The following is a 24079-nucleotide window of genomic DNA, read 5'->3' as shown; positions in this document are numbered from 1 at the left end:
TACCGAGCATTGCACAGAGCCCCCATTACACAGTGATGCACAGTGATCCCCTGTATATATACAATTATACCCAGCATTGCACAGAGCCCCCATTACACAGTGATGCACAGTGATCCCCTGTATATATACAGTTATACCCAGCATTGCACAGAGCCCCCATTACACAGTGATGCACAGTGATCTCCTGTATATATACCATACTTGCCTACTCTCCCGGAATGGCCGGGAGGCTCCCGAAAATCGGGTGACTGTCCCGGCCCCCCGGAAAAGCAGGCAAGTCTCCCGGTTTGCGGGGTCCCCCCCTGCCCGTCCACCCACTTAGTGTTTAAAGTGGGCGGTCCGGGCACTTGATGACGCGATAGCGGCATTACAGAGCGGGGGGCGTGGCTTAGAAGAGGCCTTGCTGTGGTCACGCCCTAGCTCCGCCCCCGCCCTTTCTCCGCCCCCGTCCCACCCCCTCCACGACGTCACAGCCTCCCTGCCTGCCCCCTGAGACGACCTGGCTGCTCTCTCCCGCAGAGAGCAGCCAGAAAGTAGGTAAGTATGATATATACAATTATACCCAGCATTGCACAGAGCCCCCATTACACAGTGATGCACAGTGATCCCCTGTATATATACAATTATACCCAGCATTGCACAGAGCCCCCATTACACAGTGATGCACAGTGATCCCCTGTATATATACAATTATACCCAGCATTGCACAGAGCCCCCATTACACAGTGATGCACAGTGATCTCCTGTATATATACAATTATACCCAGCATTGCACAGAGCCCCCATTACACAGTGATGCACAGTGATCCCCTGTATATATACAATTTGTAACACTGTAGGGGTGCAAGGCGCCTTTTCCTGGGGAATATGGCCGCACGCAGCAGCTGAGGAACAACACAAGTCCAGTTTCTGGTACAACTGACCCCGGCCAGTTTTATTGAAACAGAAAATAAAACAAACCCCAAAATAAAAATACCTTGCCTGTCCGGCACTAACTAAACATAAGATGTTCCTAACTGTCACTAAACAAAAACACAGAGTTCTTCAGTACATACTGTATAGCTTACTTGCATCAGAAAGCGTGTCTCTCACACACAGATCCCTCAGCCTTCCCAGGCAGTCTGCCCATACTAATCAGGTTAGAAGCACTATATCACTCTTACACAGCTGAAACCCTGATTAGCCCTCTGTGAGGCCAAAGACCCGAACTGGGCCCAATGTCTAGAACTCGCCTTATCTCTCTATCAGAGCCTTTACCCAGCTTTTACAGCAAACTGAAAAGGTTCAGACAAAACAAAAAGCATTTTTCCTAGAAGTTAACATTTTCTAAAACATGTAAGACAAGAACCTGGGACAAATATACCTGCCCTCAAACACTATCCCAGTGTTCTTGTCACATATCCCCCTCCCCTGTTTCGACCTAGGGGCCAGAACACTTGTAGCCCCCAAACAGAAGATGCGAGACAATGCATCTGCGTTGGCCAATTGTGTTCCCGGTCTATGTTCGACAGTAAACTTAAAGTCCTGCAACGCTAGAAACCATCTAGTTACACGAGCATTCTTGCCTCTATTTACATACATCCATTTTAAAGGGGCATGGTCTGTCACTAGTCTGAATTGTCTACCCAAGAGGTAATATCTCAAGGTATCTAGTGCCCACTTAATGGCCAAACCCTCCTTTTCCACAATGGCATACCTTTTTTCATGCTCATTGAGTTTCCTACTCAAATAAATGATAGGGTGTTCGTCCCCATCTCTGGTTTGGGACAGCACAGCACCTATCCCTACCTCTGAGGCATCTGTCTGTACCACAAATTCTTTTGAAAAATCTGGTGTTATCAACACCGGTTGTGAACACAAAGCCACTTTTAACGCTTGGAACGCCTTTTCTGCATCAGGGTTCCATTTCACCACATTTGACTGCTTCCCTTTGGTAAGGTCTGACAACGGCACCGCTGTGGTCGCAAAATTAGGAATAAACCGTCTATAGTACCCAGTAATTCCCAAAAAAGCCCTTACCTGTTTTTTATTCACTGGACGAGGCCAGTTTTGAATAGCATCAACTTTATTCAATTGGGGCCTAATCAGACCTCTGCCTATGGTGAAGCCCAAGTATTTGACCTCCTCCATTGCGAGGCAGCACTTCTTTGGGTTAGCAGTTAACCCTGCCTCTCTGATTGAGTCCAGTACTGCTTGTACTTTAACCAAATGTGACCCCCAGTCTGTACTGTGAATTACCACATCATCCAAATAGGCAGCTGCATATTTTCTATGGGGCCTCAAAATTTTATCCATCGCCCGTTGAAAGGTTGCTGGAGCCCCATGCAACCCAAAGGGTAACATCTTATACTGGTACAGCCCCTCCGGAACCGAAAAGGCTGTTTTTTCTTTGGCGCTATCAGATAAAGGTATTTGCCAGTAACCTTTGGTCAGGTCCAATGTGGTGAGAAACCTGGCTGTTCCCAGCCTTTCTACAAGCTCATCCACACGGGGCATGGGGTATGCGTCAAACTTGGACACCTCATTTAACTTACGAAAGTCATTACAGAAGCGTATGCTACCGTCGGGCTTCGGGATGAGCACTATGGGACTGGACCACTCACTGTTAGACTCCTCTATGACTCCAAGTTCTAACATGGTTTTAACTTCCTTAGAAATAGCTTCTCGCTGAGCTTCAGGAATCCTATATGGCTTTAAATGAACCCTGACCCCTGGTTCTGTGACAATGTCATGTTTTATTATGGTCGTTCGGCCAGGCAGCTCTGAAAATACCTCCCTATTTTGGATGAGAAATTCTTTAACCTGATTGTTCTGATCAGCTGATAATGTCTCTGACACCTTCACTGCGGGAAGCAACCGGGGTGAAGACACCGAAGGGCAAGGCTCCGCTGACAGAGACAACCTATCTTTCCAGGGTTTGATTAAGTTAACATGGTAGATCTGTTCGGGTTTTCTCTTTCCCGGCTGGTATACTTTGTAATTAACCTCATTCACTTTTTCCCTAATCTCAAATGGACCCTGCCATTTAGCTAGGAATTTGCTTTCCACAGTGGGTACCAAAACAAGAACTCTATCTCCAGGAGCAAATTCCCGTATCTTGGCACTCCGGTTATAGACCCTCTGTTGAGCACTTTGGGCCTGTTCCATGTGCTCTCTGACAACAGGTACCACGGCTGCAATCCTATCCTGCATTTGTGTTACATGCTCAATAACGCTTCTATAAGGAGTGGGCTGTCCTTCCCACGTCTCTTTGGCAACATCCAACAGCCCTCTGGGGTGTCTACCATACAACAAATCAAATGGAGAAAACCCCGTAGAGGACTGAGGAACTTCTCTGATGGCCATTAACAAGTAGGGCAACAAACAATCCCAGTTTTTCCCATCTCTCTCAACAACCTTTTTTAACATACTTTTTAATGTTTTATTAAACCTTTCCACCAACCCGTCAGTTTGGGGATGGTAGATGGACGTCCTGAGGTGAGTGACCTTAAATAACTTGCACAATTCTTTCATGATCCTTGACATAAATGGAGTACCTTGGTCAGTCAAAATTTCTTTTGGTATTCCCACTCTACTAAATACCTGCACCAGCTCCCTAGCTATCGCCTTGGTTGTGATAGTGCGTAAAGGGACAGCCTCAGGATATCGAGTGGCATAGTCCATAATTACCAGGATATACTGATGGCCCCGAGCAGACTTTAACAAGGGCCCCACGAGATCCATGGCTATTCTGTCAAACGGGACCTCTATAATAGGCATGGGAACTAGTGGGCTCCTGAAATGGGGTCTAGGGGCATGATACTGGCATTCAGGACAGGAAGAACAATATTCAGACACTTCTTTATAAACCCCTGGCCAAAAGAACCTTTGTAAAACTCTTTCAGTGGTTTTTTCTGCCCCTAAATGTCCTGCGGTAACGTGACTATGAGCTAAATCTAGTACCGTTCTCCGATAAGGCTGGGGAACTACCAGCTGTTCCACCACATCCTCACCCCTTTTGACAATGTGGTACAAGAGCTCATTACAGATGGCCATGTGGGGATACGTAACCCTGTCACCTGGTACCACAGGTTCCCCATTAACAACCTTAACATTCTCTCTAGCCTTTATTAAGGTAGGATCCTTTAACTGTTCAGACGCAAACAGATCCTTCTTTACCTCCAGGTCAGGCACGCTTTCAGTTCTAACTACTATGTCTCTGTTCCCGGCAAGAGGGTCCTCACTGGACTCCCCATCTGTCACTTCCCCAGCCAAACTAGCAAAAGGCAAAGGGCCAGAAAGTTCCGAAGACCCACGTACATCCAAAAAATCACCGGTATTATCAACTGGCTTTTTACTTCTCACATCTGTTGATAACCGTGATTCCCACAGTTTCCAAAAATGAGGAAAATCCCTCCCTATTATGGCCTCATGCACCAAGGTAGGGACCAGTCCCACTTTAACCATTGCTGACCCACAACAAGTTTCTATATTCACCTCAGCAGTGGCATAATATTGGGTATCCCCATGTATGCAAGTTACCCCAATAGGTATTTGCTGGACCTTTAAGGGGTTCACTAACCCAGCTTTCACGAGGGTAACTAAACTTCCTGAATCTAGCAAGGCCTCTACCCGGTTACCTTCTAAGAACACATCACACATTTGTTTTTCCAGCTCAGGTGAAGGTACCACAGTACAGGCTAACCTAGCAAAGAAAGACATTCTGCGACATTCAAAGGCAGCATCACATTGCATGGGTTCTTGCGTGACTGGGCAATTGGCAATAACATGACCTGGCATACCACACCTAAAACATTTAACCACACGATTACCAACCCATTTGGACAGCATAGACCGTTCTAGCCCCATTGGCCTGTTTCCAGGGCCAGTGTTTACAGTCTCTCCAGCCTTGCGTTCTCTTAACCGCCCAGCAACGTTTTCCCACGGAACAGTCTTACCAGTCTTTACTGAAGGGCGCTGTCGAGGATCTATGGGTTGCTGGGTGGTCATCAGTAGTTCTTCTGCTGCCAAATACCTCTCTACCATGTCCACTAATTGGTCAGCAGTACCCGGGTTTCCATGGCTCACCCACTTGCGCAGGACCATGGGCAAAGATCTCAAGTATCGGTCCATGACGACTCTTTCCACCATCTGGGGACCAGTTAATGTCTCTGGCTGCAGCCATTTTTTTGTTAGCTGAATAAGGTCGTGCATCTGGGAGCGCGGAGGCTTCTCCATGGCGTACAGCCAACGGTGCACCCGTTGCGCTCGTACTGACAGCGTGACTCCCAGGCGGGTCAGGATCTCAGTCTTTAGCTTATCATAGTCCCGAGCCTCAGCAGGGCTTAAATCAAAGTAAGCTTTTTGGGGCTCACCTGACAGGAAAGGTGCCAGCAGACTGGCCCACTGTGCTTTCGGCCAGTTCTCACGCTCGGCAGTCCTTTCAAACGTGGTCAGATAGGCCTCCACATCATCAGCCTCTGTCATTTTCTGCAGGAAGTGACTGGCCCGTATAGAACTAGAGCTGGTTGGAGCACTGACGGCCACATCTCCAACCCGAGCTGCAAGTCTCTGCACCACTTCTGCTAAGGCCTCTCTATCCTGACGCTGTAGTCTCCAATTTTCCTCCATTGCCACCTGCTGCTGTCGGTTGGCCTCCTGCTGAGCCGCTGTAGCTTGCAGCAAGGCTTTAAGCAGATCCTCCATGTCAACAGATTTTTCAGGCGGCTTTGCAGCTGCTTTCACCCAGGACATATATCAAACCCTCAGGGGTGAGTCTCAGTAACTTCACACTGGGCTGTATCTGCATAAACCACCGTTTTCTGCAGGCCTCACAAAGCTGCTGCTTTCACTTATGCGCAGAACGGCCTGCTCGCATTCTCCACCAAGTTGTAACACTGTAGGGGTGCAAGGCGCCTTTTCCTGGGGAAGATGGCCGCACGCAGCAGCTGAGGAACAACACAAGTCCAGTTTCTGGTACAACTGACCCCGGCCAGTTTTATTGAAACAGAAAATAAAACAAACCCCAAAATAAAAATACCTTGCCTGTCCGGCACTAACTAAACATAAGATGTTCCTAACTGTCACTAAACAAAAACACAGAGTTCTTCAGTACATACTGTATAGCTTACTTGCATCAGAAAGCGTGTCTCTCACACACAGATCCCTCAGCCTTCCCAGGCAGTCTGCCCATACTAATCAGGTTAGAAGCACTATATCACTCTTACACAGCTGAAACCCTGATTAGCCCTCTGTAAGGCCAAAGACCCGAACTGGGCCCAATGTCTAGAACTCGCCTTATCTCTCTCTCAGAGCCTTTACCCAGCTTTTACAGCAAACTGAAAAGGTTCAGACAAAACAAAAAGCATTTTTCCTAGAAGTTAACATTTTCTAAAACATGTAAGACAAGAACCTGAGACAAATATACCTGCCCTCAAACACTATCCCAGTGTTCTTGTCACAAATTATACCCAGCATTGCACAGAGCCCCCATTACACAGTGATGCACAGTGACCCCCTGTATATATACAATTATACCCAGCATTGCACAGAGCCCCCATTACATAGTGATGCACAGTGATCCCCTGTATATATATACAATAATACCCAGCATTGCACAGAGCCCCCATTACACAGTGATGCACAGTGATCCCCTGTATATATACAATTATACCCAGCATTGCACAGAGCCCCCATTACACAGTGATGCACAGTGACCCCCTGTATATATACAATTATACCCAGCATTGCACAGAGCCCCCATTACACAGTGATGCACAGTGCTCTCCTGTATATATACAATTATACCCAGCATTGCACAGAGCCCCCATTACACAGTGATGCACAGTGACCCCCTGTATATATACAATTATACCCAGCATTGCACAGAGCCCCCATTACATAGTGATGCACAGTGATCCCCTGTATATATACAATTATACCCAGCATTGCACAGAGCCCTAATTACACAGTGATGCACAGTGATCCCCTGTATATATATACAATTATACCCAGCATTGCACAGAGCCCCCATTACACAGTGATGCACAGTGATCCCCTGTATATATACAATTATACCCAGCATTGCACAGAGCCCCCATTACACAGTGATGCACAGTGACCCCCTGTATATATACAATTATACCCAGCATTGCACAGAGCCCCCATTACATAGTGATGCACAGTGATCCCCTGTATATATATACAATTATACCCAGCATTGCACAGAGCCCCCATTACACAGTGATGCACAGTGATCCCCTGTATATATACAATTATACCCAGCATTGCACAGAGCCCCCATTACACAGTGATGCACAGTGACCCCCTGTATATATACAATTATACCCAGCATTGCACAGAGCCCCCATTACACAGTGATGCACAGTGCTCTCCTGTATATATACAATTATACCCAGCATTGCACAGAGCCCCCATTACACAGTGATGCACAGTGACCCCCTGTATATATACAATTATACCCAGCATTGCACAGAGCCCCCATTACATAGTGATGCACAGTGATCCCCTGTATATATACAATTATACCCAGCATTGCACAGAGCCCTAATTACACAGTGATGCACAGTGATCCCCTGTATATATATACAATTATACCCAGCATTGCACAGAGCCCCCATTACACAGTGATGCACAGTGATCCCCTGTATATATACAATTATACCCAGCATTGCACAGAGCCCCCATTACACAGTGATGCACAGTGACCCCCTGTATATATACAATTATACCCAGCATTGCACAGAGCCCCCATTACATAGTGATGCACAGTGATCCCCTGTATATATATACAATTATACCCAGCATTGCACAGAGCCCCCATTACACAGTGATGCACAGTGATCCCCTGTATATATACAATTATACCCAGCATTGCACAGAGCCCCCATTACACAGTGATGCACAGTGACCCCCTGTATATATACAATTATACCCAGCATTGCACAGAGCCCCCATTACACAGTGATGCACAGTGCTCTCCTGTATATATACAATTATACCCAGCATTGCACAGAGCCCCCATTACACAGTGATGCACAGTGACCCCCTGTATATATACAATTATACCCAGCATTGCACAGAGCCCCCATTACATAGTGATGCACAGTGATCCCCTGTATATATACAATTATACCCAGCATTGCACAGAGCCCTAATTACACAGTGATGCACAGTGATCCCCTGTATATATATATACAATTATACCCAGCATTGCACAGAGTCCCCATTACATAGTGATGCACAGTGATCCCCTGTATATATACAATTATACCCAGCATTGCACAGAGCCCCATTACACAGTGATGCACAGTGATCCCCTGTATATATACAATTATACCCAGCATTGCACAGAGCCCCCATTACACAGTGATGCACAGTGACCCCCTGTATATATACAATTATACCCAGCATTGTACAGAGCCCCCATTACACAGTGATGCACAGTGATCCCCTGTATATATACAGTTATACCCAGCATTGTACAGAGCCCCCATTACACAGTGATGCACAGTGATCTCCTGTATATATACAGTTATACCCAGCATTGCACAGAGCCCCCATTACACAGTGATGCACAGTGATCCCCTGTATATATACAATTATACCCAGCATTGCACAGAGCCCCCATTACACAGTGATGCACAGTGACCCCCTGTATATATACAATTATACTCAGCATTGCACAGAGCCCCCATTACATAGTGATGCACAGTGATCTCCTGTATATATACAATTATACCCAGCATTGCACAGAGCCCCCATTACACAGTGATGCACAGTGACCCCCTGTATATATACAATTATACTCAGCATTGCACAGAGCCCCCATTACATAGTGATGCACAGTGATCTCCTGTATATATACAATTATACCCAGCATTGCACAGAGCCCCCAGTACACAGTGATGCACAGTGCTCTCCTGTATATATACAATTATACCCAGCATTGCACAGAGCCCCCATTACACAGTGATGCACAGTGACCCCCTGTATATATACAATTATACCCAGCATTGCACAGAGCCCCCATTACATAGTGATGCACAGTGATCCCCTGTATATATACAATTATACCCAGCATTGCACAGAGCCCTAATTACACAGTGATGCACAGTGATCCCCTTTATATATATACAATTATACCCAGCATTGCACAGAGTCCCCATTACATAGTGATGCACAGTGATCCCCTGTATATATACAATTATACCCAGCATTGCACAGAGCCCCATTACACAGTGATGCACAGTGATCCCCTGTATATATACAATTATACCCAGCATTGCACAGAGCCCCCATTACACAGTGATGCACAGTGACCCCCTGTATATATACAATTATACCCAGCATTGTACAGAGCCCCCATTACACAGTGATGCACAGTGATCCCCTCCATATATACAGTTATACCCAGCATTGTACAGAGCCCCCATTACACAGTGATGCACAGTGATCTCCTGTATATATACAGTTATACCCAGCATTGCACAGAGCCCCCATTACACAGTGATGCACAGTGATCCCCTGTATATATACAATTATACCCAGCATTGCACAGAGCCCCCATTACACAGTGATGCACAGTGACCCCCTGTATATATACAATTATACTCAGCATTGTACAGAGCCCCCATTACATAGTGATGCACAGTGATCTCCTGTATATATACAATTATACCCAGCATTGCACAGAGCCCCCATTACACAGTGATGCACAGTGATCCCCTGTATATATACAATTATACCGAGCATTGCACAGAGCCCCCATTACACAGTGATGCACAGTGATCCCCTGTATATATACAATTATACCCAGCATTGCACAGAGCCCCCATTACACAGTGATGCACAGTGATCCCCTGTATATATAGTTATACCCAGCATTGTACAGAGCCCCCATTACACAGTGATGCACAGTGATCTCCTGTATATATACAATTATACCCAGCATTGCACAGAGCCCCCATTACACAGTGATGCACAGTGATCCCCTGTATATATACAATTATACCCAGCATTGTACAGAGCCCCCATTACACAGTGATGCACAGTGATCCCCTGTATATATACAATTATACCCAGCACTGCATAGAGCCCCCATTACACAGTGATCTCCTGTATATATACAATTATACCCAGCATTGTACAGAGCCCCCATTACACAGTGATGCACAGTGATCTCCTGTATATATACAATTATACCCAGCATTGCACAGAGCCCCCATTACACAGTGATGCACAGTGATCCCCTGTATATATACAATTATACCCAGCACTGCATAGAGCCCCCATTACACAGTGATGCACAGTGATCCCCTGTATATATACAGTTATACCCAGCATTGCACAGAGCCCCCATTACACAGTGATGCACAGTGATCTCCTGTATATATACAATTATACCCAGCATTGCACAGAGCCCCCATTACACAGTGATGCACAGTGATCCCCTGTATATATACAATTATACTCAGCATTGCACAGAGCCCCCATTACATAGTGATGCACAGTGATCCCCTGTATATATACAATTATACCCAGCATTGCACAGAGCCCCCATTACACAGTGATGCACAGTGATCCCCTGTATATATACAATTATACCCAGCATTGCACAGAGCCCCCATTGCACAGTGATGCACAGTGATCTCCTGTATATATACAATTATACCCAGCATTGCACAGAGCCCCCATTACACAGTGATGCATAGTGACCCCCTGTATATATACACAATTATACCCAGCATTGCACAGAGCCCCCATTACACAGTGATGCACAGTGATCCCCTGTATATATATACAATTATACCCAGCATTGTACAGAGCCCCCATTACACAGTGATGCACGGTGATCCCCTGTATATATACAATTATACCCAGCATTGCACAGAGCCCCCATTACACAGTGATGCACAGTGATCCCCTGTATATATACAATTATACTCAGCATTGCACAGAGCCCCCATTACATAGTGATGCACAGTGATCCCCTGTATATATACAATTATACCCAGCATTGCACAGAGCCCCCATTACACAGTGATGCACAGTGATCCCCTGTATATATACAGTTATACCCAGCATTGCACAGAGCCCCCATTACACAGTGAAGCACAGTGATCCCCTGTATATATACAGTTATACCCAGCATTGCACAGAGCCCCCATTACACAGTGATGCACAGTGATCCCCTGTATATATACAGTTATACCCAGCATTGCACAGAGCCCCCATTACACAGTGATGCACAGTGATCTCCTGTATATATACAATTATACCCAGCATTGCACAGAGCCCCCATTACACAGTGATGCACAGTGATCTCCTGTATATATACAATTATACCCAGCATTGCACAGAGCCCCCATTACACAGTGATGCACAGTGATCCCCTGTATATATACAATTATACCCAGCATTGTACAGAGCCCCCATTACACAGTGATGCACAGTGATCCCCTGTATATATACAATTATACCCAGCACTGCATAGAGCCCCCATTACACAGTGATGCACAGTGATCTCCTGTATATATACAATTATACCCAGCATTGTACAGAGCCCCCATTACACAGTGATGCACAGTGATCTCCTGTATATATACAATTATACCCAGCATTGCACAGAGCCCCCATTACACAGTGATGCATAGTGACCCCCTGTATATATACACAATTATACCCAGCATTGCACAGAGCCCCCATTACACAGTGATGCACAGTGATCCCCTGTATATATATACAATTATACCCAGCATTGTACAGAGCCCCCATTACACAGTGATGCACGGTGATCCCCTGTATATATACAATTATACCCAGCATTGCACAGAGCCCCCATTACACAGTGATGCACAGTGATCCCCTGTATATATACAATTATACTCAGCATTGCACAGAGCCCCCATTACATAGTGATGCACAGTGATCCCCTGTATATAATATATACAATTATACCCAGCATTGCACAGAGCCCCCATTACACAGTGATGCACAGTGATCCCCTGTATATATACAGTTATACCCAGCATTGCACAGAGCCCCCATTACACAGTGATGCACAGTGATCCCCTGTATATATACAGTTATACCCAGCATTGCACAGAGCCCCCATTACACAGTGATGCACAGTGATCCCCTGTATATATACAGTTATACCCAGCATTGCACAGAGCCCCCATTACACAGTGATGCACAGTGATCTCCTGTATATATACAATTATACCCAGCATTGCACAGAGCCCCCATTACACAGTGATGCACAGTGATCTCCTGTATATATACAATTATACCCAGCATTGCACAGAGCCCCCATTACACAGTGATGCACAGTGATCTCCTGTATATATACAATTATACCCAGCATTGCACAGAGCCCCCATTACACAGTGATGCACAGTGATCCCCTGTATATATACAATTATACCCAGCATTGTACAGAGCCCCCATTACACAGTGATGCACAGTGATCCCCTGTATATATACAATTATACCCAGCACTGCATAGAGCCCCCATTACACAGTGATGCACAGTGATCTCCTGTATATATACAATTATACCCAGCATTGTACAGAGCCCCCATTACACAGTGATGCACAGTGATCTCCTGTATATATACCATACTTGCCTACTCTCCCGGAATGGCCGGGAGGCTCCCGAAAATCGGGTGACCCTCCCGGCCCCCCGGAAAAGCAGGCAAGTCTCCCGGTTTGCGGGGTCCCCCCCTGCCCGTCCGCCCACTTAGTGTTTAAAGTGGGCGGTCCGGGCACTTGATGACGCGATTCTTGATGAATCGCGTCATCATAGCCACGCCCCCTGCAGTGTAATGCCGCGATAGCGGCATTACAGAGCGGGGGGCGTGGCTTAGAAGAGGCCTTGCTGTGGTCACGCCCTAGCTCCGCCCCCCGCTCTTTCTCCGCCCCCGTCCCGCCTCCGGCCCACCCCCTCCACGACGTCACAGCCTCCCTGCCTGCCCCCTGAGACGACCTGGCTGCTCTCTCCCGCAGAGAGCAGCCAGAAAGTAGGTAAGTATGATATATACAATTATACCCAGCATTGCACAGAGCCCCCATTACACAGTGATGCACAGTGATCCCCTGTATATATACAATTATACCCAGCACTGCATAGAGCCCCCATTACACAGTGATGCACAGTGATCCCCTGTATATATACAGTTATACCCAGCATTGCACAGAGCCCCCATTACACAGTGATGCACAGTGATCTCCTGTATATATACAATTATACCTAGCATTGCACAGAGCCCCCATTACACAGTGATGCACAGTGATCCCCTGTATATATACAATTATACTCAGCATTGCACAGAGCCCCCATTACATAGTGATGCACAGTGATCCCCTGTATATATACACAATTATACCCAGCATTGCACAGAGCCCCCATTACACAGTGATGCACAGTGATCCCCTGTATATATACAATTATACCCAGCATTGCACAGAGCCCCCATTACACAGTGATGCACAGTGATCTCCTGTATATATACAATTATACCCAGCATTGCACAGAGCCCCCATTACACAGTGATGCACAGTGATCCCCTGTATATATACAATTATACCCAGCATTGCACAGAGCCCCCATTACACAGTGATGCACAGTGACCCCCTGTATATATACAATTATACCCAGCATTGCACAGAGCCCCCATTACATAGTGATGCACAGTGATCCCCTGTATATATATACAATTATACCCAGCATTGCACAGAGCCCCCATTACACAGTGATGCACAGTGATCCCCTGTATATATACAATTATACCCAGCATTGCACAGAGCCCCCATTACACAGTGATGCACAGTGACCCCCTGTATATATACAATTATACCCAGCATTGCACAGAGCCCCCATTACACAGTGATGCACAGTGCTCTCCTGTATATATACAATTATACCCAGCATTGCACAGAGCCCCCATTACACAGTGATGCACAGTGATCTCCTGTATATATACAGTTATACCCAGCATTGCACAGAGCCCCCATTACACAGTGATGCACAGTGATCCCCTGTATATATACAATTATACCCAGCATTGCACAGAGCCCCCATTACACAGTGATGCAGTGTTCCCCTGTATATATACAATTATACCGAGCATTGCACAGAGCCCCCATTACACAGTGATGCACAGTGATCCCCTGTATATATACAATTATACCCAGCATTGCACAGAGCCCCCATTACACAGTGATGCACAGTGATCCCCTGTATATATACAGTTATACCCAGCATTGTACAGAGCCCCCATTACACAGTGATGCACAGTGATCTCCTGTATGTATACAATTATACCCAGCATTGCACAGAGCCCCCATTACACAGTGATGCACAGTGATCCCCTGTATATATACAATTATACCCAGCATTGTACAGAGCCCCCATTACACAGTGATGCACAGTGATCCCCTGTATATATACAATTATACCCAGCACTGCATAGAGCCCCCATTACACAGTGATGCACAGTGATCTCCTGTATATATACAATTATACCCAGCATTGTACAGAGCCCCCATTACACAGTGATGCACAGTGATCTCCTGTATATATACAATTATACCCAGCATTGCACAGAGCCCCCATTACACAGTGATGCACAGTGATCCCCTGTATATATACAATTATACCCAGCACTGCATAGAGCCCCCATTACACAGTGATGCACAGTGATCCCCTGTATATATACAGTTATACCCAGCATTGCACAGAGCCCCCATTACACAGTGATGCACAGTGATCTCCTGTATATATACAATTATACCCAGCATTGCACAGAGCCCCCATTACACAGTGATGCACAGTGATCTCCTGTATATATACAATTATACCCAGCATTGCACAGAGCCCCCATTACACAGTGATGCACAGTGATCCCCTGTATATATACAATTATACCGAGCATTGCACAGAGCCCCCATTACACAGTGATGCACAGTGATCCCCTGTATATATACAGTTATACCCAGCATTGCACAGAGCCCCCATTACACAGTGATGCACAGTGATCCCCTGTATATATACAGTTATACCCAGCATTGTACAGAGCCCCCATTACACAGTGATGCACAGTGATCTCCTGTATATATACAATTATACCCAGCATTGCACAGAGCCCCCATTACACAGTGATGCACAGTGATCCCCTGTATATATACAATTATACCCAGCATTGCACAGAGCCCAATTACACAGTGATGCACAGTGATCTCCTGTATATATACAATTATACCCAGCATTGTACAGAGCCCCCATTACACAGTGATGCACAGTGATCCCCTGTATATATACAATTATACCCAGCACTGCATAGAGCCCCCATTACACAGTGATGCACAGTGATCTCCTGTATATATACAATTATACCCAGCATTGTACAGAGCCCCCATTACACAGTGATGCACAGTGATCTCCTGTATATATACAATTATACCCAGCATTGCACAGAGCCCCCATTACACAGTGATGCACAGTGATCCCCTGTATATATACAATTATACCCAGCACTGCATAGAGCCCCCATTACACAGTGATGCACAGTGATCCCCTGTATATATACAGTTATACCCAGCATTGCACAGAGCCCCCATTACACAGTGATGCACAGTGATCTCCTGTATATATACAATTATACCCAGCATTGCACAGAGCCCCCATTACACAGTGATGCACAGTGATCCCCTGTATATATACAATTATACCCAGAGTCCCTCATTGCACATAGATAGCATAGATAGAAGCACCCCCACTTACCTTTATCCTGTGCTGCAGTGAGTACACGTCTGCCTGAGACCTTTACATGAATAGCACAGAAGTTGTGTGAGGACCAATATGTGTAATAAATATAGAAACCAAAACCATTACAGAGTCATGTAATAATGCAGTCAGCACAAGACACATGACTTTCTTGGGGATAAGTTCATTAGTTTGACAACACTTAGGCCGACAGTTATTAGGTCGACCACTATTGGTCGACATGTACTAGGTCGACGTGGAAAAAGGTCGATGTGCATTTTTTTTTTTTTTTTTTTTTTACTTTTTAATGACCCATACCCCTTTTTTGAATGATTAACCTGGCTAAGTGCATGTCCCAATACCACACCTCCAGCTACACTGTCTTCTACTACTCCCACTGTCTCTTGTTTCCTGTGATGTACTTAGGGGGTGATTCAGACCTGAGCGCTGCTGTGTGTTTTCGTGCAGTGGGCGACCAAGTCATAACAGCGCATGCGTATGCACCGCAATGCGCATGTGCGTCTAACAACAACAAAGGGCATCGCCGGTCAGCGACGGGATGGTGCGAAAAGTCCAATAACACGGGCGTTCATAAGGTGAATGACAGGAGGAGGTCGTTTGTGGGTGGTAACTGAGCGTTTATTGGGAGTGTCCGGAAAAAGGCAGGCGTGTCCAAGCGTTTTCAGGGAGGGTGTGTGACGTCAGCTCCGGCCCCGATCAGCCTGATTCTATCGCACTGGGGGAGTAAGTCCTGGGCTGCGCACACACTGCACACACTGGATTTTTACAGCTCGGCGTACACATGGGATCGCACACTTGCACGGCGAATTACACTCCCCCTGGAGGTGGCGACTATCTGATCGCAGGACAGCAAAGTTTGCAGCACAACAATCAGGTCTGAATCACCCCCTTAGTGCATGCTTACTTGTAAAACTATGGGTTCTATTTACTAAGCCTTGGATGGAGATAAAGTGGGCCGAGATAAAGTACCAGCCAATCAGCTCCTAACTGTAACAGCGAATCAGCTTCAAACACAGCCTGTGACATGACAGTCAGGAGCTGATTGGATGGTACTTTATCTCTATCCAAGGCTTAGAAAATAGACCCCATAAGCAGGGGCGCCGAATTTTCTTTTTGCTGGTGGGTGCCGCAGTGCCGAATGACGTAATCACAATCACGTTACGCCACGGCCGCACATGCATGAGACAATGAGGCTGATTGTGAGCTGGGGGTGGAGCCGAGGAATTTTCGGGAGGCGGCTCCACCCTCAGCTCACAGTCAGCCTCCTGGTCTCTTTCGTATTCGGCGGCTGGGGTTAGTGTCGGCTGGGGGAAGATGCGTGGCTGTGCTCGGGGCTCCGCGGCACTGACACTATGCTGCGCTCACCCCCGCTTGCGGCTCATGGGGTGAATGTCGGCTGGGGGAAGCTGAAATGCTGTGCCCAGGGCTGCGCTGATATTATGCTATGCTCACCCCCGCTGACGGCTCATGTGGTGAATGTCGGCTGGGGGATTCTGCAGTGCCGTGCCCCGCTGAGATTATGCTATGCTCTCCCGCGCTGGCGGCTCATGTGGTGTACATGAGTCGCCTGCGGGGGGTGAGCACAGCATAGTCTCAGCGGAGCTCCAGTCATGGCACTTCAGTCGGCATTCAATGAGCCACCAGCGGGGGCCAGGTGGTAACTGTAAGGACCTGCATAGGGCCAGCCCCGTGGGTGCTCATCATTTTCCGTGGGTGCTCAGGCCCGGGAGCACCCACGGAATCAGCGCCTATGCCCAAACGTTCCCCACTCAGTATCCCATTCCCCCTCACATTCCTTTATTCTCTAACCCTCCTCCCTCTGTAGTAATAATAAAGCACATGACTACCGGGAAAGTCTGCTCTGTGATAACACATATAATGTATGCCGCAGTGCCTAATCCGAGGCTTTCATGATAAAGAAATGAAAACCCTGTTAAAATGTGCAGTACTTTCCTTATGGCCACTAACCAGTGCTGAAAGTAGGGTGGTACGGGGCCCACTGCTGGGGCATAATTTATAAGGGGCATTTTTGTAAAATGGTGTCAGTGGCATAAGTGTGTGTGGCATAATATGTAAGGCATTACGGTGTGTGGCACAATGTGTAAGGGGCAATTACGGTGTGTGGCATAATGTGGCTATGCCCCTATTGTCATGTAGCCACTCCCCTAGTTTCATGTGACCACGCCCCCTCATGACACGTGACCACACCCATTATCACTATCAGTACCACTAAGAACGAGTTTCTACTTGCACCACTGCCACTAACAACCTTCTATATGGTCCTGCTAATGAAGTCACTTTTTGGGGGTCTAGGAAAGTCTCCCCACTTTTTCATGCTATTCCCAAATAAAAACTCCCAAGAAGTGCAAATTGTAATTTCTAATTGAATTGTGTGAATCTCGAATGCTCGCATGAAGGCGGCGTGTGTGCGAATTTAAAGGCGAAGTGTGTGAGTTTAACGCCTTTTGCAAACTCGCACCTAATTGAATTCCCCCCATAGTGTGTTGCATCCCTTAAGCCAAATACTGTACATTTTCAAATATACAATCACAGCCAATATTACACACATCCGTGCTTGGGGGTGAACTGATGCTCTGCTTCATAAAAGCGACCTTGCCTGTGCAGGGATAACTTACAGGACACACAGGACTGAGGGCTCTATTTACTAACCCTTGTATGGAGATAAAGTACCAGCCAATCAGCTCCTATCTTCTATGCCACAGGGGGATCCGGTCTGAAGATCGACAGTGCCTAGGTCGACAATGTTTAGGTCGACCACTATAGGTCGACAGTCACTAGGTCGACATGAATGGAAGGTCGACAGGGTTTCTAGGTCGACACGTGCTAGGTCGACAGGTCTAAAGGTCGACATGAGTTTTTGTAAAAAAAAAAAAAATTCATACTTAACGATCCACGTGGACTACGATTGGAACGGTAAAGTGTGCCGAGCGAAGCGGTAGCGGAGCGAAGGCACCATGCCCGAAGCATGGTGAGCGAAGCGAGCCATGCGAGGGGACGCGGTGCACTAATTTGGGATCCCGGTCACTTTACGAAGAAAACGACACCAAAAAAACAAAAAAAAACCCTCATGTCGACCTTTAGACCTGTCGACCTAGAAACCCTGTCGACCTTCCATCCATGTCGACCTAGTGACTGTCGACCTATAGTGGTCGACCTAAACATTGTCGACCTAGGCACTGTCGATAAAACGAACCACACCCGCCACAGGCTGTATTTGAAAAATGACAGTTATGAGCTGATTGGTTGGTATTTTATCTCCAGCGGCTTTATCTCCATTCAAGGCTTAGTAAATAGACCCCTGAGACAAAGACTCACTGACTGGACAGACAGAGACACAAGCTGGATTGAAGGACAGTCACACTAACAGTGCTCATAGGTCAGAGACAAAGACTCACTGACAGGACAGACAGAGACACAGGCAGCACTGAGAGGTTCTCACTGAAGGGGAGATGTACTAAGCCCTTGAGAGTTATAAAGTGGAGAGAGATAAAGTGCAAGCCACTTAGCCCCTGTCATGTTACAGGCTATGTTTGAAAAATGTCAGGAGCTAATTGGCTGGTACTTTATCTCTCTCCACTTTATCACTCTCCATGGCTTAGTACATGTGCCCAATTGTGCTGGAAGACAGGCTAACAGGTCATGAAGTCATCAGGCAGCTACAGACTCCCCTGGCGGGAGCTCCCTACACCCAGAGCCATGTGCTGAATGCCTCCTGATGCCATAGGGGGCACTCAGCATACGACTAGTCTGTTCTACTGATTCCTGAACAAGTCCCACTCCTTCCCTCCAGCAGTGCCCAAATCTCCTGCATGACAGGGAAAGTATACAATAAATTTCAAAACCTGGGTAGTTTCTGGGCAACAGGAACTCCCCCCCTCAGGGTGCCCCTGTACAACTATCAGTGTTTGCTCAGTACTTATTACAAAAAAAATAAAATGGTTTATTTAATCAAAATAAAAACCGCATAAGATTACCGCATAAGATCGGTTAACACCCTACATACAGTATCCTGTTTGTTCTATTATATCGGAATATGTGCAGCACCTGCCAAATGCTATGTGGTCAAAGTCCTTTTGCCTGAAACGGCTGGAGGCACTCATGGTGTAGCAGGAAATTATCTGATAGTGGGTCAGACTTCCATGTAATGCCGCAGCAATAAGGACAGAGACTGATTCAGTGGTGGGACACAGGGACGACATGAGACACGAACAGCCGACATCTTTATTCTGCGCATGCGTCTCAGCCGCACTGCATGTGTCCTGATTGCGCAGATTGAAATTGCACACAGATCCATGCAATCTCATGGGGCTTTTCTGGGTGGTAACAGTGGGGTGTCTAACCAGATGCGGGCATGTCATGGTCAGCGCTGCGTCCAATGACGCAGTTGCACTGACCCTGCCAGTGGTGCCAAGAGGGGGTGGGGGGGTACTAATTACCCAGGCCTAGGTCTGATAGAGGGGCCCCTCCCCTTTATCTGGCAGCTGCAGCTCTTCTCCTCAGCCCATCATATGCTGCTGTGTGCTGGGCTGCAGTGTGGCCAGGTAAGCACTTAAAATACAATTTTTTCAGTCTTTTTTTCTAAGGGTGTATGGCCACGCCTCCTGTGATTAGACCACGCCCCCTGAAAAGTACCTGGGTCCAGCCAGGCTCTCTACTGCCCTAGACCCAGCCTCCAATGTATGCTGGTGCGTCTTTGTGCACACAGTGGCATATTGGCCCCGCAGCCTGGGGGCATCTCAGTAGGAGCCCATTGGCTGCTTCGTTAGCATAATGACAGCAAATTACACAGTCACAGTGTTAATGAACTGGAGCTAAAATGTTGATGAATTTATAAAAAATATAATAATAATTGCTGTTCAGGATTGGGCCACACCTGAACGCCGACATATACTGTATTAATGAAAACCATGTAACAGTGATCCCATTCCCTAGAGCAGGAGATGTAATCGTCTATCAGAGGCGGAACTACCGGCAGTGCAAGCAGTGCGTTGCACTGGGGCCCGCCTCTGTCCAGGGGCCCAAGCATGTAATGAGTAAAACTGACTCATTACATGCCACTGTGCGCTGCGGGCAACCGCTACCCGCAGCGCACAGCCGCCCGGCGAGGAGAGAAGAGGAGCAGCAGCACGGACGGGGGAAGGAGGACGGAGGTGAAGGAGGGAGCCGCAGCAGCGCTTTGTTACTGGTGGAGGCGCTGCTGCTACTGCCCCTCTGCTTCACTATAGGCTGTCTCCGAGAACAGCCTATATGGAAGCAGAGGGGCAGCAGCAGCAGCGCCTCCACCAATAACACAGCGCTGCTGCGGCTCCCTCCTTCACCTCCGTCCTCCACCTCCTCAGCTGCCCGGGAATCGTCTGACGCTGCACCGAGGAGGCTGAGCCTGCGGAGAGCGTAAGTATAATTCTTCTTTCTTTTTCTCTTTTTCTTTCTTTATTTCTCTTTCTTTCTTTCTTAGGCTTGCCTGCCGCTATATGTAAAAAGGGGGGACTGCCTGCCGCAATGTGTAAAAAGGGGAATCAGCTTTCCGCAATGTGTAAAAAAAGGGGACTGCCTGACGTAATGTGTAAAAAGGGGGAATCAGCCTGCCGCAATGTGTAAAAAGGGGTAATCTGCCTGCCGCAATGTGTAAAAAGGGGTAATCTGCCTGCCGTAATGTGTAAAAAGGGGGGACTGCCTGGCGTAATGTGTAAAAAGGGGGAATCAGCCTGCCGCAATGTGTAAAAATGGGGGACTGCCTGCCGCTATGTGTAAAAAGGGGGGACTGCCTGACGTAATGTGTATAAAGAGTGGGAATCAGCCTGCCGCAATGTGTAAAAATGGGGGACTGCCTGCCGCTATGTGTAAAAAGGGGTAATCTGCCTGCCGCTATGTGCAAAAATGGGGAATCTTCCTGCCGCAAAGTGTAAAAAAGGGGAATCTGCCTGCCCTAATGTGTAAAAATGGGGACGCTGTCTGCCGTAATGTGTAACAAGGGCACACTGTCTGCCGTAATGTGTAACAAGGGCATGCGGTCTGCCGTAATGTGTAACAAGGGCACGCTGTCTGCCGTAATGTGTAACAAGGGCACGCTGTCTGCCGTAATGTGTAACAAGGGCACGCTGTCTGCCATTATGTGTAAAAAGTGTACGCTGTCTGCCGCTATGTGTAACAAGGGCACGCGGTCTGCCGTTATGTGTAAAAAGGGCACGCTATCTGCCGTAATGTGTAAAAAGGGGATGCTGTCTGCCGTAATGTGTAACAAGGGCACGCTGTCTGCCGTTATGTGTAAAAAGGGGATGCTGTCTGCCGTAATGTGTAAAAAGAGGAATCTGTCCGGCGTAATTTGAATAATGGAGACTACTGTGCACCGTTTTATGAATTGGTATTATTTTGTGGCCACACCCCTTCCCCACGAAGCCACGCCACTATGTATTTTTGCGCGCGCCTACGACGCGCACTACCCCTGCTTTGCATGCAGGGGTGGGGCTCCGATGCCGTTTCTTGCACACAGTGCTAAAATGTCTAGTTACGGCACTGTTGCTAGGTATCCATTTCTCTGGCCCTGAGCAGCTCCCCCTCACCAGATCCTCTCCAGGGGTGACGGGGTGGACTTGGATGGGATGTGTGTGTGTGGTGGTAGTGATGAGCACCGGAAATTTTTCGGGTTTTGTGTTTTGGTTTTGGGTTTGGTTCCGCGGCCGTGTTTTGGGTTCGAACGCGTTTTGGCAAAACCTCACTGAATTTTTTTTGTCGGATTCGGGTGTGTTTTGGATTTGGGTGTTTTTTTCAAAAAACCCTAAAAAACAGCTTAAATCATAGAATTTGGGGGTCATTTTGATCCCAAAGTATTATTAACCTCAATAACCATAATTTCCACTCATTTTCAGTCTATTCTGAACACCTCACACCTCACAATATTATTTTTAGTCCTAAAATTTGCACCGAGGTCGCTGGATGACTAAGCTCAGCGACCCAAGTGGCCGACACAAACACCTGGCCCTTCACACCTGGCCCTTCTAGGAGTGTCACTGCAGTGTCACGCAGGATTGCCCTTCCAAAAAACACTCCCCAAACAGCACATGACGCAAAGAAAAAAAGAGGTGCAATGAGGTAGCTGTGTGACTAAGCTCAGCAACCCAAGTGGCCGACACAAACACCTGGCCCATCTAGGAGTGGCACTGCAGTGTCACGCAGGATGGCCCTTCCAAAAAACACTCCCCAAACAGCACATGACGCAAAGAAAAAAAGAGGCGCAATGAGGTAGCTGTGTGACTAAGATAAGCGACCCTAGTGGCCGACACAAACACCTGGCCCATCTAGGAGTGGCACTGCAGTGTCACGCAGGATGGCACTTCCAAAAAACACTCCCCAAACAGCACATGACGCAAAGAAAAAAAGAGGCGCAATGAGGTAGCTGTGTGACTAAGATAAGCGACCCTAGTGGCCGACACAAACACCTGGCCCATCTAGGAGTGGCACTGCAGTGTCACGCAGGATGGCCCTTCCAAAAAACACTCCCCAAACAGCACATGACGCAAAGAAAAAAAGAGGCACAATGAGATAGCCGTGTGACTTAGATAAGCGACCCTAGTGGCCGACACAAACACCTGGCCCATCTAGGAGTGGCACTGCAGTGTCACGCAGGATGGCCCTTCCAAAAAACACTCCCCAAACAGCACATGACGCAAAGAAGAAAAAAAGAGGCGCAATGAGGTAGCTGTGTGACTAAGATAAGCGACCCTAGTGGCCGACACAAACACCTGGCCCATCTAGGAGTGGCACTGCAGTGTCACGCAGGATGGCCCTTCCAAAAAACACTCCCCAAACAGCACATGACGCAAAGAAGAAAAAAAGAGGCGCAATGAGGTAGCTGTGTGACTAAGATAAGCGACCCTAGTGGCCGACACAAACACCTGGCCCATCTAGGAGTGGCACTGCAGTGTCACGCAGGATGGCCCTTCCAAAAAATACTCCCCAAACAGCACATGACGCAAAGAAGAAAAAAAGAGGCGCAATGAGGTAGCTGTGTGACTAAGATAAGCGACCCTAGTGGCTGACACAAACACCTGGCCCATCTAGGAGTGGCACTGCAGTGTCACGCAGGATGGCCCTTCCAAAAAACACTCCCCAAACAGCACATGACGCAAAGAAAAATGAAAGAAAAAAGAGGTGCAAGATGGAATTGTCCTTGGGCCCTCCCACCCACCCTTATGTTGTATAAACAGGACATGCACACTTTAACCAACCCATCATTTCAGTGACAGGGTCTGCCACACGACTGTGACTGAAATG

The 24079-nt window shown here is 47.3% G+C and overlaps 1 protein-coding gene across 6 annotated transcripts in view; it reads right to left on the bottom strand.

Moving 5' to 3' along the window:
- Nucleotides 1–24079, bottom strand: part of LOC134945845 (uncharacterized) — a 183795-nt gene that overhangs the window by 145597 nt on the left and 14119 nt on the right. The window contains exon 1 of one of the 6 annotated variants that reach the window (XM_063935369.1): nucleotides 15785–15863. The exons of 4 other annotated variants lie outside the window; for them this stretch is intronic. The gene's annotated coding sequence lies outside the window, so the exon portion shown is untranslated. Of the gene's footprint in view, nucleotides 1–1067; nucleotides 1804–15784; nucleotides 15864–24079 lie in introns of those variants that run through there. One more of the 6 variants, XM_063935371.1, reaches the window with a different exon arrangement.

The sequence above is a fragment of the Pseudophryne corroboree genome, chromosome 7 (assembly GCF_028390025.1).
Source record: "Pseudophryne corroboree isolate aPseCor3 chromosome 7, aPseCor3.hap2, whole genome shotgun sequence".
Taxonomy (NCBI): domain Eukaryota; kingdom Metazoa; phylum Chordata; class Amphibia; order Anura; family Myobatrachidae; genus Pseudophryne; species Pseudophryne corroboree.
This window is presented reverse-complemented; position numbering and strand designations above follow the sequence as displayed.